The sequence below is a fragment of the Epinephelus fuscoguttatus genome, linkage group LG2, assembly GCF_011397635.1.
Source record: "Epinephelus fuscoguttatus linkage group LG2, E.fuscoguttatus.final_Chr_v1".
Taxonomy (NCBI): Eukaryota; Metazoa; Chordata; class Actinopteri; order Perciformes; family Serranidae; genus Epinephelus; species Epinephelus fuscoguttatus.
Window position 1 is genome coordinate 6,252,221 of NC_064753.1, and position 13,910 is coordinate 6,266,130.

General features: G+C 41.6%; 1 protein-coding gene across 2 annotated transcripts in view; it reads left to right on the plus strand.

Moving 5' to 3' along the window:
• The window catches only part of large2 (LARGE xylosyl- and glucuronyltransferase 2), a 133,759-nt gene that overhangs the window by 40,809 nt on the left and 79,040 nt on the right, over nt 1-13,910 (plus strand). For both annotated transcript variants that reach the window (XM_049596542.1, XM_049596560.1), the window contains one exon: nt 9,179-9,276. The gene's annotated coding sequence lies outside the window, so the exon portion shown is untranslated. The remainder of the gene's footprint in view (nt 1-9,178; nt 9,277-13,910) is intronic.

A 13,910-nucleotide genomic window follows, 5' to 3' on the forward strand; every position in this document is an offset into this window, starting at 1 on the left:
GACAAACATTCAGCAGCTCTTTGGCTTTTTCTCTGAAGTTTTTCTCTTCTGAAACATTTTCTGATCCCTCGTCATTACCTGAGGAGACAATGCTGATTTGTGTCCTCTGACAGCAGCAGTGAACCTTAAATCTATGTGAAAATCAGTAAAAAATCATCAGACTCCCTGAAGAAAATCTGGATATATGTCAGTGCTGATGAGCCTCTCCCCAAAAAGGAAAGGAGGATCCACCCTAGCTACCCCCTCCTATGCTTTCATATCTGTATGCCAAGCAGGAGAAGAAGTATAGTTGAAGCTTTTAACCCCCCTCGACCCCCCTCAGCACTCCCCCACTTCCAACCAAAGCCAGAATCCCTCCCAGAGTCCCTAAACTCATCTAAAAATCTGTCTTATCTCAGCTCCTCCCTCTCAGTTTTCCACCCAGCAGCAGTGTCCTTGGCTGTTTCTACTGTACTGAGAATTCAAGAATTCAAAACCTAAATTCACCCCCAACATCCAACATGCAGCCTGCTGCTGCTTTCACATCAAACACGCTGAGAGTATAACCACACACTTCTGCAGCATGTCACTGCTTCGGTCTGTTTGTCCAGGTGAGAGAGATGCTCACTGAATTCACACGCTGAGATGTAAAAAATGTTCTTTTCCCATCAGAGCTGCAGTGTATTCAGAGGAGAGAGATGGTACACTGAACAGGCTATAATGAGAACTTCAAGAAACGCTGCTGGTGGGGATCACCCAGTAGATAATTCACCACAGCGTCATCTTTGAGTTCCCACCTAAAAGTCTTGACTCATCATTTAATTTATCTTAAACTCCTAAATTCTTATTTTCTTAAATTAAGCAAAAAGAGTCTGAATAATTATTAAACAGACTTATTAAATTAAGAAACTTGGTTTCAGAATTTTCTCTAAAGTGTCATTTTCTAGATTCTGCAGCAGAAATCTAAAGCCTCTTTCCCACTGCACAGAAAGCCCACTAACACCTGCTAATATCTTGCCTTTGTATGTAATGGGAAAGGTTACAATCAGCATTCATACTCAGGTCAATTGACTGAGTCTTTCTGTTCTCTTAGTTTCTGCTTGTGACTGCTCTCTGTCTGCCGCCATGATAGTGTGGATTGCTCCTCTTGACATATTCAGTTATTTTGAACCTTTTCAGGCAGGTGCACCTGCAGTTTGAGCACAGAAAATGTGTCCTCTTTGTCATTTGTGTCATGTTGCTTTGAAAAGTCGCACATCAAAGTGCTGATTGCCAGACCTCCTCTGTAGCAACAGAAAACTGCTAATTGGCTTTCAGTCCAGCATGACTCTCGGTTGTGTTTGTGATGGTGATGAAGTTACTTTTAGTAAAAGTTTTTGGGTTTTTTTTACCATTAGGTGATGATATACTTTCAGCGGTCTGTCTGTGATGTTTGTGGCAACCATCAGGGCTGAAAACTGAAGTCATGAAGTGCCAAAAACTGCAGTTCCTTTAATGACCACTTGATGCTGGCTCCAGAAGCCAGTCATTCCCCATAAAGCCCACGTTAAAATGCCCAACTTTACAGCAGAAATAAACATGTTCACAGCCTTGTACAAAAAACTGTTTTGATCTCTATAGCTAATTTCCCCTTTCATGACAACTGTACAGGGGTGAATTTTTATGGAATTCATCCATTTACATTTTATTAAGGCTTAAAGGGATAGTTTGACATTTTGGCAAATTCACCTATTGCCGTAATCCCTATAGCCATATGAGTAGGTACATTACCTTTAATTGTCAGTGCGTGCTGTTCTGAGATTGGTGGGGCAGAGATGCCCGCTGAAATGGAGCTGAACGGTACAGGTCCCTCTCTCCCTCAAAACTAATCAAATACACCATCAAATGACTCCAAAACGCTCTTGTGGACAACTTGCAGCTTACACATTCACCACGCTATGAAATAATAATGTAATATTACGAGACAGACTTGTTTTGAAGCCAAATGCAGAGCCGGAACTACATTCCAGACATACAGTATTTGCTGGGCGGATTGATTTCAAACAGCGTATGTTTAGTGCAGTTACTCCCGTCATCAAAACAATGAGTTTGTTGAGAAGAAGCCAGAATATACAGAGGAAGATGGCCACTTTATTAGGTACACCTGTGCAATATAAATATAGAATATGCCTCAAAATAATCACCGGAACACAGGGAGAACATGCTAACTCCACACTCATAAATCACCACAACTCCTGAGGGAACAACAACATAAAATGTTCCCTAGCAGTCTGTTTATTGAACCATTCCTGAGCTTCTGCGCTCCATCCTTTCAGTGTAGTCCTTCCGTAAAAAATGGCAGGAGCACACAAACATTTTCCAGACCATTTCCAGAGGTGTGTTGGGGTCGATGTCCAGCACAAATAGCCATTGTTTCATCCTGTCCGTATTACTGGTTGGAACTACGTGAAACTTCACTTTGCTCCATGTCTTCGGCTTGTTACTGCAACCTTTTACAATGCGTGTGTAAACCATGATTTACAACAGCACACTGTAAACTTTCCTCAAACCTTCTGGTGCGTCCAGCTGACGATGCCGCAAATGGCTACAAGCAATAACAACGGCACTGTCTCAGCTGTGCACTGTGTCACTCCGCCCAGTGGTTTACTCAAGAAAGTAGTTCCGAGTATTTGCTTCATGTGTCGTAATGTTACTTAATTATATATCATAGCATATCATATCATATATTTCATAGCGTGGGGAATGCGCAAGCAATGTGTTGTCCACTAGAGCGTTTTGGAGTCATTTGATGGTGTATTTGATTAGTTTTGAGGGAGAGAGGGACCTGTACCATTCACCTCCATTTCAGTGGGGAGATCTGTCCCACCGATCTCAGAACAGCACGCACTGACAATTAAAGGTAATGTACCTACTCATATGACTATAGGGATTACGGCAATAGGCGAATTTGCCAAAATGTTGAACTATCCCTTTAAAGTTAGGTATAGTTAAGGGTTGGCTGCCTTGAGTGACAGGCTGTCTGCCAATAGTGTACTTGGCCGCTCAGTCAGATCCACCCCTTGCTACTCCACAGCTTCACCCTGTCACCCAAATATGGTCACTTCTGGCTCCAAAAAACCAAGATAGCAATGGCTGAAATGCCAAACTTTAGGTTTCAAAACAGGAGTCCAAAAACGTCCATTATTTTTACAGCCTGTGGGGTTGTCACATAGGCAGGGCATAACAGGGTTATTTACCTGCTATACAGAGTCTGTCTTTGCATTGTGTGGTTGCTGCCAGCTTCACTGTGCATGTGATGAGTTTTAACAAGTGATGATAAAGTTGTGTATGGAGGGTTACAACATGTAGGCTTTATTGCGTGGTATTGCATTAATTAGCTGGATAGTTTTAACTACTTGATGCATTGATTTGATCTGTTTATTTTAATGTAGACTGTAAAAACATCCAAAAGGTTGCTCTGCTGCGTGGTTGTAGTTTTTACCTGTTGGAGGGCCACAGAGCTGCAAGCAAAGAAGAAAAGATAGACCCAAGGGGCCCATGTCCTCTGTATTTCAGAGAATATGCTCTGTAGTGAGAGAGAAAACAATTTTATATTACAGCATGAGTATGTGTGAATGTCAGTGGTGGAAATTGGCTTATTTTGACTTCTAGGTTAAGTCATAGTCAGCTTTTGTGTTCGATTATTTAAACAGGGGGATGCATCTCTCACTTTGCTGCTCTTTCTGTTTATTCTGCTGCTCCGCTGTCAGCAACACTTATCCTGTCTGAAGTCTTTGTCCCGCACACACTCTCATCTGAAAAACAGAATAGAAACCTTTTTACATGTATACAGTTGCATGCAAAAGTTTGGGCACCCCTCATCAATATTTGGTTTACTGTGAATAGATAAGCAAGTAAAAGACGACACATTCCTTCATTATTTTAAGCAAGATTACTTTTTAATTTCAATCTTTTATAGTTTCAAAATAATAAAAAGGAAAATTTTGGGCACTCTGCATGGTCGGTGCTTAGAAGCGCCCCCTTTGGCAAGTATCACGGCTTCTAAACACTTTTCATAACCATCTCATGAGTCTGAGTCGGAGTATGAGTCTTTTAGTTGGTGTTTGGGGGATTTTCAACCATTTTTCTTGCAAAAGGCTTCTAGCTCTGTGAGATTCTTGGTCCGTCTTCATGCACTGCTCTTTGAGGTCTATCGACAGATTTTCAGTGATGTTTAGGTCGGGGGACTGTGAGAGCCACGGCAACACCTTCAACCTGCGCCTCTTGAGGTAGTCCATTGTGGATTAGAGGTGTGTTTAGGATCATTGTCCTGTTGTAGAAGCCATCCTGTGATGAGTTTGCTGTATTTTAATTGAATCCATTCTCCCTCTACCTGTGAAATGTTCCTTGTGCCACTGGCTGCAGCACAAGCCCAAAGCCTGATAGATCCACATCCGTGTTTAACAGCTGGACAGATGTTCTTCTGAGCACCTTTTTTTCTCCAAACATACCTTTGCTCATTGCATCCAAAAAGTTCTATTTTACAGTAACTTCATCAGTCCACAGGACTTGTCTCTCACTGAATTTCTTCTGATGACTATTCCGTGAAGGTCATATTTGTACAGGTGTATCTGCACAGTAGAACAGTGCACCACCACTCCAGAGTCCAATAAATCTTCCTTCAGGTCTTTTGCAATCAAATGGGGGGTTTGATTTGATATGAGCAGCTCTCTCAGAAAGTTTTCTTGGTCTTCCAGACCTCAACTTGACCTCCACGGTTCCTGTTAACTGTAATTTCTTAATTACGTTATGAACTGAGGAGACAGCTACCTGTAAACACCTTGCTATCTTCTTATAGCCTTCTCCTGCTTTATGGGCATCAGTTATTTAAATTTCCAGAGTGCTAGGCAGCTGTTTAGAGGAGCTCATGGCTGCTGATTGTTGGGACAAGGTTTTAGGAGTAAAAGTATTTATAAAGATTTGAAATTTGCATAGCCTGTTCTTTCGTAATGATGGTTGTGAACAAGTTAGAGCCCTAACAAGCTAATTAAGGTATGAGGCCCAGGTAAAAGTTGTCCTGAGAGATCAAATGTCTTGGGGTGCTGAAACTTTATGCCTTTTGGACATCAGGTTATCTTCTACTCATTTAACTATTCACTATTCAGTAAGCAAAAGTTTGACTAGGGGTGCCCCAACTTTTGCATGCCACTGTATATGGTAGAGTAATCAGCTGCCTTCAGGATAAATCTATGCAGGGAAGTCAGGTTTCTCTAACCCCTTACCCCAGTTGTGCTAACCAAGTTTCTTATAAAGCTACATCATACACAAATCAATTTACTGGAGAAAGCAGATAGGAACCTGTGCAAATATATTGGAGAAAATGTACAAGTAAGCACGGTGATCCTAATCCCATGTTTTTGCTGGCACAATGACACTCTTCTTGGTCTTCCATACTCATATGTATTCTCGCAAACCCATTTAAGTGGACATATGGACTTACTATGAACTCATTGGTGACAAATGTGTCTGTGTTAAACTCAGAAAATCAGACTTCTCCTTTCAGAAATCCCTTTACTATTGTAAGAAGACAGGAATAATCACTGGAGTGCATGTAAATGAATCTGACTCTCCCCTGATTTTGTTTACTGCCACGTAAGACAAAAAGAGCAAGAAAAAGAAAGAAATTACCCACACTCACACTGGGCAGGGCTGTGTTCGGCGTGGATGGCTGCCCCCTCCCTCCCCCAGGTCGTATTGAGCTTTAATGGCTGCTGTTGTTTCACACTACGAGCCAATCTGGCTGTTCTCCTGGAGCCATCAGAGGGCTGTTAGCACACAAACAACAGCAGCACTCCCGCTATCAGCTGCAGTAAAAACAGCCCGGGACCTCCTGCAGTTCAGGATGACTCCAGCTCCTCCCCCTCCCAGCACACACACCCTGCTTGATGTGGATGCAGATTAGACTGTCGGCATGTGGGGTGGGGGTTTGTCACAGGCTCTGGCTCATATCGGGCTCCGGGGCAGAATTTCGTGGGGCTTCTGACAGGCGTCATGTCGCCTCCCTCTGTTCTGTATGGCTGCAGAGAGGAGCTGCCATCTGGATGGAGCGCAGCAAGTGCCAAGGAGGACAAAATAAAGACCAGATTCTCTTTTGGTTGACTTCCCCCCCCCTTTTTGCTTTACTCCCCCCATCTGCCTCTCTGTCCCCCTCCATCTCCCCAGAACCTCAAAGTGCTACCTTCCCAGAAGTCAACTATAATGAGCCCTGCTTGCAGACTTGGAATCAGGTTTTACTAGTTACAGTAACAATCAGTCATGTTTTTATCTCAGCAAGTCTGTATATCACACAGTTGATTCAGTCCAGCTCAATGAAGCTTCTTCTTCAGTGTATAACTACGTCACTGTAATAAAAGCTCTTCTGTCAGGTTAGCTAAAAATGTCCAGCTGCCACTTTATAAACTACACTACATGGCCAAAAGTGTGTGGACACGTGACCTATTCATGCATCTGTGTTAGTTGCATAATGCTATTCTATAGACATTAATGTGCTGCTTCAGCTGCCTCCACTCTTCTGGTTTCAGTCTTTCCACCAGATTGTCCACAGGATTTGCTCTCAGCCACAAGACCATAAGTGAGGTTCAACACAATTTTTGCCAGGGCATCTCTGTAGTATCATAATGCTTAATTTATAATGGAAAGTTGTTACACATTTAACCTTTATCAAACTTTGCAGCTGGATACTGGATTTGGCCATATTGCAATTTTGACACTATTTTAGTTAATTGTGCAGCCATAGTCGGGCTCACGCTCAGCATTGTATTTCATCCCCAGGGTGTTGGATGGGGTTGAGGGCAAGGTTCTGTGCCGACCAATCAAGTTCTTCCACACCAAACTGGGAGAACTGCCTGTTCTCATTCTAAGTCGTCAAATATTGCCGCTATGTCAGTGATATTAGCGTTAGACACCTGACTCCAAAAGCCACCCTTTCACGACGGTATGATACGCCGCAGGGCAGCCTCAGTTTGTAATGCAGGTGGATAAAACCTTTATGGTGTTGTGATATGTCGCTGGTCAGCTGGACAGCAACTGTTGCTACAGTATGATTCGCAGACAGATATCGTTGGGTTGAAACGCTGTGGGTAACGACGTGATATAAGGAACTAGAAAGTTGCTATAGGTGGAAAGGATACCTAGCTCATGAAATGTTGACATGAAAGGCTGCTGACAAAGCAGGGATTTGTGATGATTTGGGATGAGAAAGTGTTGGGGAGAACAACTTGGTCTCAATCCGAAGTTGTCAAATACTGATATTTGGTCAACAATTTCCATGTCAGACATTGACGAAAAACAGGTATCCTTTTGCAGTTGTATGATACGCTGTTTAGCAGTGTCAGCGTCAGTTGAAACACCCCTGGACAACAACATATTTTAAGGACCTGGAAAATCCCTATTGAGTGAGTGAGGGGAGGGGGAAGGTTGGGTCCAACAACACGGGACTTTCACCTAGGAGGTCGGTATTCATTTCCCATATGAATATAGAGTCAAACCATGTGCTTTTAATGCACAATGAAATAAATTTAAGTTTGCTGTATTTTACCAACATTGCAAGTTTCTTTCGAAAAAACACTGTATGCATCTTTGAGCAGAAACTGTACATTTCCTTTGAAACCAGAACACACAATGACATGTAACAAGTGTAAATTGACCCAGTGTCCTAGAACTTCAACAACAGATGCACCCAGTGTACCTAGCACATCATATGTAGATGTGAAAGTGTACTGACCAAGTGGTTATATGCAAAGAGTTGGGGGTTGAAATGTCTTGGAGAAAAAACATCTTTTTTTGGAGCTGGTTTTGAGCAAGGCAACCTAGATGCCAAAATACATGTTTGCATTGTATGTTTCTGTAAACCACAGATAAGTAACACTACATTGTTATGTAGCGGTTATGTTGGAACCCTTTTTTTCCTTTACGTTTCAAAAATGCTGTGCTTCACGTGTGGTTATGTTTAGGCACAAATGTTTTGGTGGCACAATCAAAGCTGGAAATATCACTGATGATGAAAAAAAAAGCTGTTTGGCAGTGGCAGAGAAGATTTGGCAAATTTTTCATGGGTGCAACCCACATACTCAGCTCTGCTGCTCATCCCACAAATGCACGTTCCTTACAAATGTGGCACCATTTTAACAGACTTTCCAATGGTATAGGATTTATTGCCAAGAAGATTTCCTTTAGATTATGTCATCATAGTGATCATCATACTGAGCGTTCACCAAATGCATCAAAGAAAGTTTGCTGAGCTAACAAGCATACTTCTCAGAATGCTTTGTATTTGGTATTAAAATCTCCAAAAGCCCCTCTGTCTTCTTGTACATGACAGCAGCTTGTTGTGTTTCCTTAATACATATATCTCGGATAAATCACAGCGCATTCAGCCCCCATCCACAGACATCACTTGCAAATCAAATCAGCCACAGAAGATCCATCTCATACTGTGAATGAAAAGTGGCTGCTAATGCTGCTGTAAAAGCCCAATAGGTTAGCAGGCGTTCTGAAAATAGCACTATATCAAAAACACAAGAGACTGTGTTGGTAGGGGCATGTTGTTTTGCAGTACTGGTGGGAAGATGAAATATGATGCAGGAAATCCAGTTTGAGTCCATAAATATGAAGGTTAGTCAGACAACAAAACACTGCAGCTGTTGATGATACTCTGTAAAAACATTTTAGGCTACTTATTGTCTTAAGTCATTGCTGGCTTGACACTGTGACTTGTGGTTTTAGCCACAATTGTGCATAAACAGAGCTGTGCTTGTATTGCAGTAGTTTTTTGCTCCATTATGAAATGTTGCCTCCAGCTGTAGAAACTTAAATTCAACACATCACATCCCCATCTGTGGTGTTTGATTGACAGGTGACGTACAATGCAGAAACAGTGATGAGTGCTAATGACGGCAACAAAAACAACACAAACTTTAAGAAAAAGATCTTAAGTAAAGAGCAGCCTTCTCTGCTGTTTGACTGACACTTCAATTGATCCTCTGTTGCTTTTCTTGTTTTATATTCAGTTGTGTTCTCAACAGAAATCTCCATTTTTCTATTTGTTATTTTGAATGGATTTTTATTTGACATCTTATATATACATTCTGTCTGACAAGTAATCTTCCTGTCACACGCTGTATCTGTCATCTTATACCTGTTCGTATATATTTATTTACAGACTGGATTTTCTCTGGAGGTTCCTGTTGGAGTCATCGACTGCGACTGAGCAGCTTCTCCGTCACTTTTCCCACACTGGGATTTACAACTGTGAATCTGGTGAGGAACAAATGCTGTTTTCTTTTTTTCTTCAGATGCCACACTTTGCCTCCTCACTCCCGTCTCTTCCGCTCAACGAATGTGTGTGGGAGTGTGACAAGGTTTTACCATCAGGGAGGAAAATGACTGCATGTGAAGTGTAAAATGAGCCGTATCGAGACAATAACAGGTATCAATTTATGTGTGAGACACATTCAGGAGCGCATGGATACAGGGGCGTACTGTTTTGGCTCTTTGTTGTTGATTCCTTTGCGATGACTTTGACGTGACCCGTTTTCTGATTATTCAGTCGTGTTGTTTATGTGACATGAGAGGAAGTAAAAAAATTGGATTTCAGTGCTGTAGCTTCAGCGGTAAACTCGTTAAAAAACACAAAGGTCATCTGATAATTATGGTGCCATGTTAATTGGCTTTATAAGTAATTTAAGTTTTTTTTTTCTCAAGGTTTTCTCTGTTTAATCCTGCGCTGCTTTTTTCTGGTTCAGGAGTAACAGAAGCTGCAGTGGAGATTGTTAATGTGCTCTTGAAGCAGTTTAAGCACAGCAGCATGGAGTCTCATTCAGAGAAGGAGTTTCTCAAAATCAATATCAAGACATGCAAATTAGTACAGCAGTAAATGTGGCTGCTTGTAAAGAATGTATACTTAAAGGAGCTATATATAAGAAATCTAAAGCAAAGAGTCGTAAAATCATCCTAATATGTCACAGAGACTAAGGAATAATGTGCATATGACGGTTTAACATCATTGTCCTGAGTTCTTGGTTAATGCTGCTAAATGTTTGCTTGATATCTGACAGGATTGTCAACTCATTACACTCCGTTTCCTTCTTCACTCTGACATTGTGTCCACTCTAACTGATTTCAATGGGGGGGAAGGTGTTCAATTTTCCCTGACCAGTCACTAGAGACCAACATATCTGCCTCAATCTGATGTCATTTTAAGTCCACCGGGTCTGTACCATTACCAAATTGGCTTACGCCCATGGTGCACTAGGTAGGCGGAGTCTGCACACCATTTGACATTTGTAGCTGGCAGATAGGCCAGATCTGACAGTGGCGTCTTCATCACAACGACCACATGTCCCATACACAATCAAGTCAAGGGAGATTGATAAGACAGGCCTTTGCGTTACGTGTTAAGCAGGACTAGCGCACTGAAATGGAGCAGACCCAGATGTGTAGGCATACCAACATACCTGTTTTGCTTGGGTTCTAAGAGTGCAGTGGAGCAAAGTAAAACAAACTAATATGTCAGGCGATACTGAGAAGATGGCAACTTCAAACAGCCTCGATAGCAGCCTCTATCTAATCTCTCTTGCCGTTGTTGTTGTTGTTGTTGTTACTCCTCATTGGTTCCAGCGCACAGTTTGACAATGCTTGACAATATCTTGACAAGGGCATTAGTCCTGCCCATGGTGCTGATTGGTTAATCATTAGTCCTCTCATGGTGCTCATTGGTTATTTTTCATTTTAACTGAGAAATGTCTGTTTCACATCACAATGCCTCACCAGTCAACTCAAACTCAGTGGAGTGGGTGGATTCAAAGGTCTGGACCCAGGCATGCTAAATGTAGCAGTACCATGAATCTATTCCATCACTTTAAACACCACCCAGTGCAGAACACAGGAGTCAAACCAAATGCCCAGTCTCTAGAACTATCTTAAATGCTGTTTTGCCCTACGTGTATAAAGTAGGTATTACAGTATGAGCCTGTAAGAACTTACTTCAAAATAAAAGTGTGATGGACAGTTTTCTATACAATCAATGTCTGTCAGTTCAATCTGACTTCAAAATGATGTGCACCACCTTACACTGTCACTGAGAAACTTAATGTTTCCACAGACCAGTTTCACTTCAGAATAACAAAACACCACCTCAGGATGTCACTTAGATAATATCATGATATTCTGGTGCTGAATTTCAAAATTAAAGCCCTCTAAAATATCATACACAAGCTGTGTTCCCTCTTAATTCAGATTAGTTTACTAGAATGATCACACTGGTGTGATTATACACATCTAAGGGTTAAATCAGTTGTGCTATTTTAGACAGAATAGGAAATTATCAGTGTGTGGATTGTATATTGTGGCACAGCTTAAAAATATTGAGATATTATTTATAAGTCATATTACCCAGCCCTACTTCCTGGCCTGCTCCAGAACTCTGAATCTCTGTCCACATATTGTTAGTGATCCAAACACGTACACTGCTTCGCTCATTGACAGAGCAACTGAGCCAATCAGAGCTTTCAAGGTTAGATCATTCTTCCTGTGGCAGAGCAGGGAAAAAACGACAGAAAAAAATGGCCTCAAACACTGCGTAGGAGATGTTTGCAGCTGTGAGTCAAATTTTTGAAATGACAACTCTTGTACTGACATAATGTTTTGACGTGACAAATGTGAAGTTACCTGCTCTAAGTGACAGCTACCACAGCCTCTGTCAGCTAAAACTAACATGAACATGATGTCAGACTGAATAATAAAATAATGTACTGCAGCATTATCGCCTCCTACTCTGAGATATGAGATTAGCTTTCAGGTGGTAAAAGTCTGCAGGTTTTTCTTGCTTGTAAATGAAAATGTCACCAACAGTGATATTTGCTGGAAAGCTGTCAGCTGTAGTAGAGATACCACAGATCTGTTCAAACATATCGGAACTCATCAGCAGAACGAGAAAACAGGACGAAGACACAGACAGGTCTCACTGATGGACTGTGTTCAGACAGACAGAATTATCTGGAATTATCTGGACATGCCTCTCTTCAGTGGACATACATGCATAATATGATCAATGAAAAGTATTAGTAGCACTATTGTTATAGTTGATATATGCAGTTGTATTATTAGTATCAGATCACAATCACAACACAACAAATTTAGTCTGTGACATTTGTAGATCTGTAAAAATGTGTGATTATACTCTGTATGCTATGTGAATGTGTTTCACACGAAGGACACAGCTTTTATTACATTTTTACTACAGATCCCTGGTCAGTTCTGGTCTTGATATGATGAGATTGCTGTACGGTGTAGGTGTATCACCACAGTCCTGCTCGTGATCCTTTGAGTCTATGCGGTGTCATAGTGTATGAACACTAACCCTGTAGGGACTGTCCTTCACTGTGTAGGAGACACATAAAAGCTGCTGCTCTTTTTCAGAGGTGGGAAAGTTAACCAGAAGTTTACTAAACCAACCAGCTGGCCCTCATTTTGGAAGTCTTTTCCCTTGTAAAAGCCTACCAAAGTCTTACTGAAAACACTATTAATGATGCAGAAATGTCAACCTTTGAAGTTTTCACTTGCATTAACATAGCGAGATAGGGCATTTGGCCTTGGTAGAGGTCCGTGCTCTCCAGTTTATCTTCTTGTTGCGAGTGTTATCTATCGGTATGGTTTGGTTTTTACAAGAAAAGAGCATTCAAGGATGAAGACCAACTTGTTTTATAGTCTTTAACTGTCCATTTCCTGATAAAGACCAGGGCACACCTGGTTTCTTTTTCAATGGAAAGCATCCAGGACTGTTTCTGATGCAGTAGATAGACAGCTGGGGCTATGAACACTCCTGGAGACTCCTCATGTAAACATGCACAGGTGGAGATTTGAGCTTCTGTTCCCTGTTATAAACTATGTTAGACCCTAGATTCTCACTGCCACCTCCCACATCCCCCTGTGTTTTGGTGCGCTCTCCCTTAGCACATTTGCAAAAAGGCTTTGCTTTAGATCAGACCTGCCTTATTTTCAAAAACACAACCTACACATTGTTGACACAGAGCCTTCTGCATGTGTTTTGTGTGTTCTCATGCACGTTGCCACAACTGAATGAAAAGGAGTCATTTCGGATGCACTGCGACTTGGTCAGAATTGTGGCAATAGAAGGAATACGAGGCAGCGTTTTGATCCCGATGAGATAAAAGAGGCAGCGTTGTGTGATCCACCCTCCTTTGCTCCTGCGGCTGTAGCAGATTATTTAGAGTTAGGGAATAAATGGCCTCTGAAGTCTGTGCTGCTGGAAAGGATCCACCGGCGTGCTGTCAGCTCCATCACATGACATTAAACTGTTGGTTGAATTAGCTGAGGAAAGCTCTGTGAAGCTTCTCTAGCAAGCTTCTGTAACCCAACAAGTTTGGTTCAGTGGTGTAGGCGGCTTCTGGCAGAGTTTCCATCCCAATTTAACCAAACATCTCTAACAAGAATTTTCCACTTGATAAACCGCACGACATGTGGTACCTGTATAACCTGCAGCTCTACTCCTCTAGTATATAATCCCACAAAACCTAGTTAGCTCTGATTTGGTATATTGCAGGTTAAAGGAAGGTTTCTGGCTGTGGTTTCATGGTAGGTGGGTTTACTGTGGCTTCTTTCCCAAATTAACCAGTTAAAATTAGCTCCACCTCAACAGACAAATACAGCAGTCAAATTCTGCCTCCACAATAACGCATCAGTAAAAATAAACTGATAATAAATTACATGAGGGTGTAATACTCGCAGGTGCCATTTTCAATGTGTGACATTTACACTTAATGTTTTATTTTTTTATATTGCACTACTGCTACTTTCAGAATCTAAACTAACGTTGAAATCATATATTGTATTCAAACAGATGGTGCACTCTAGCGCCTCACTGTTTCAAACAC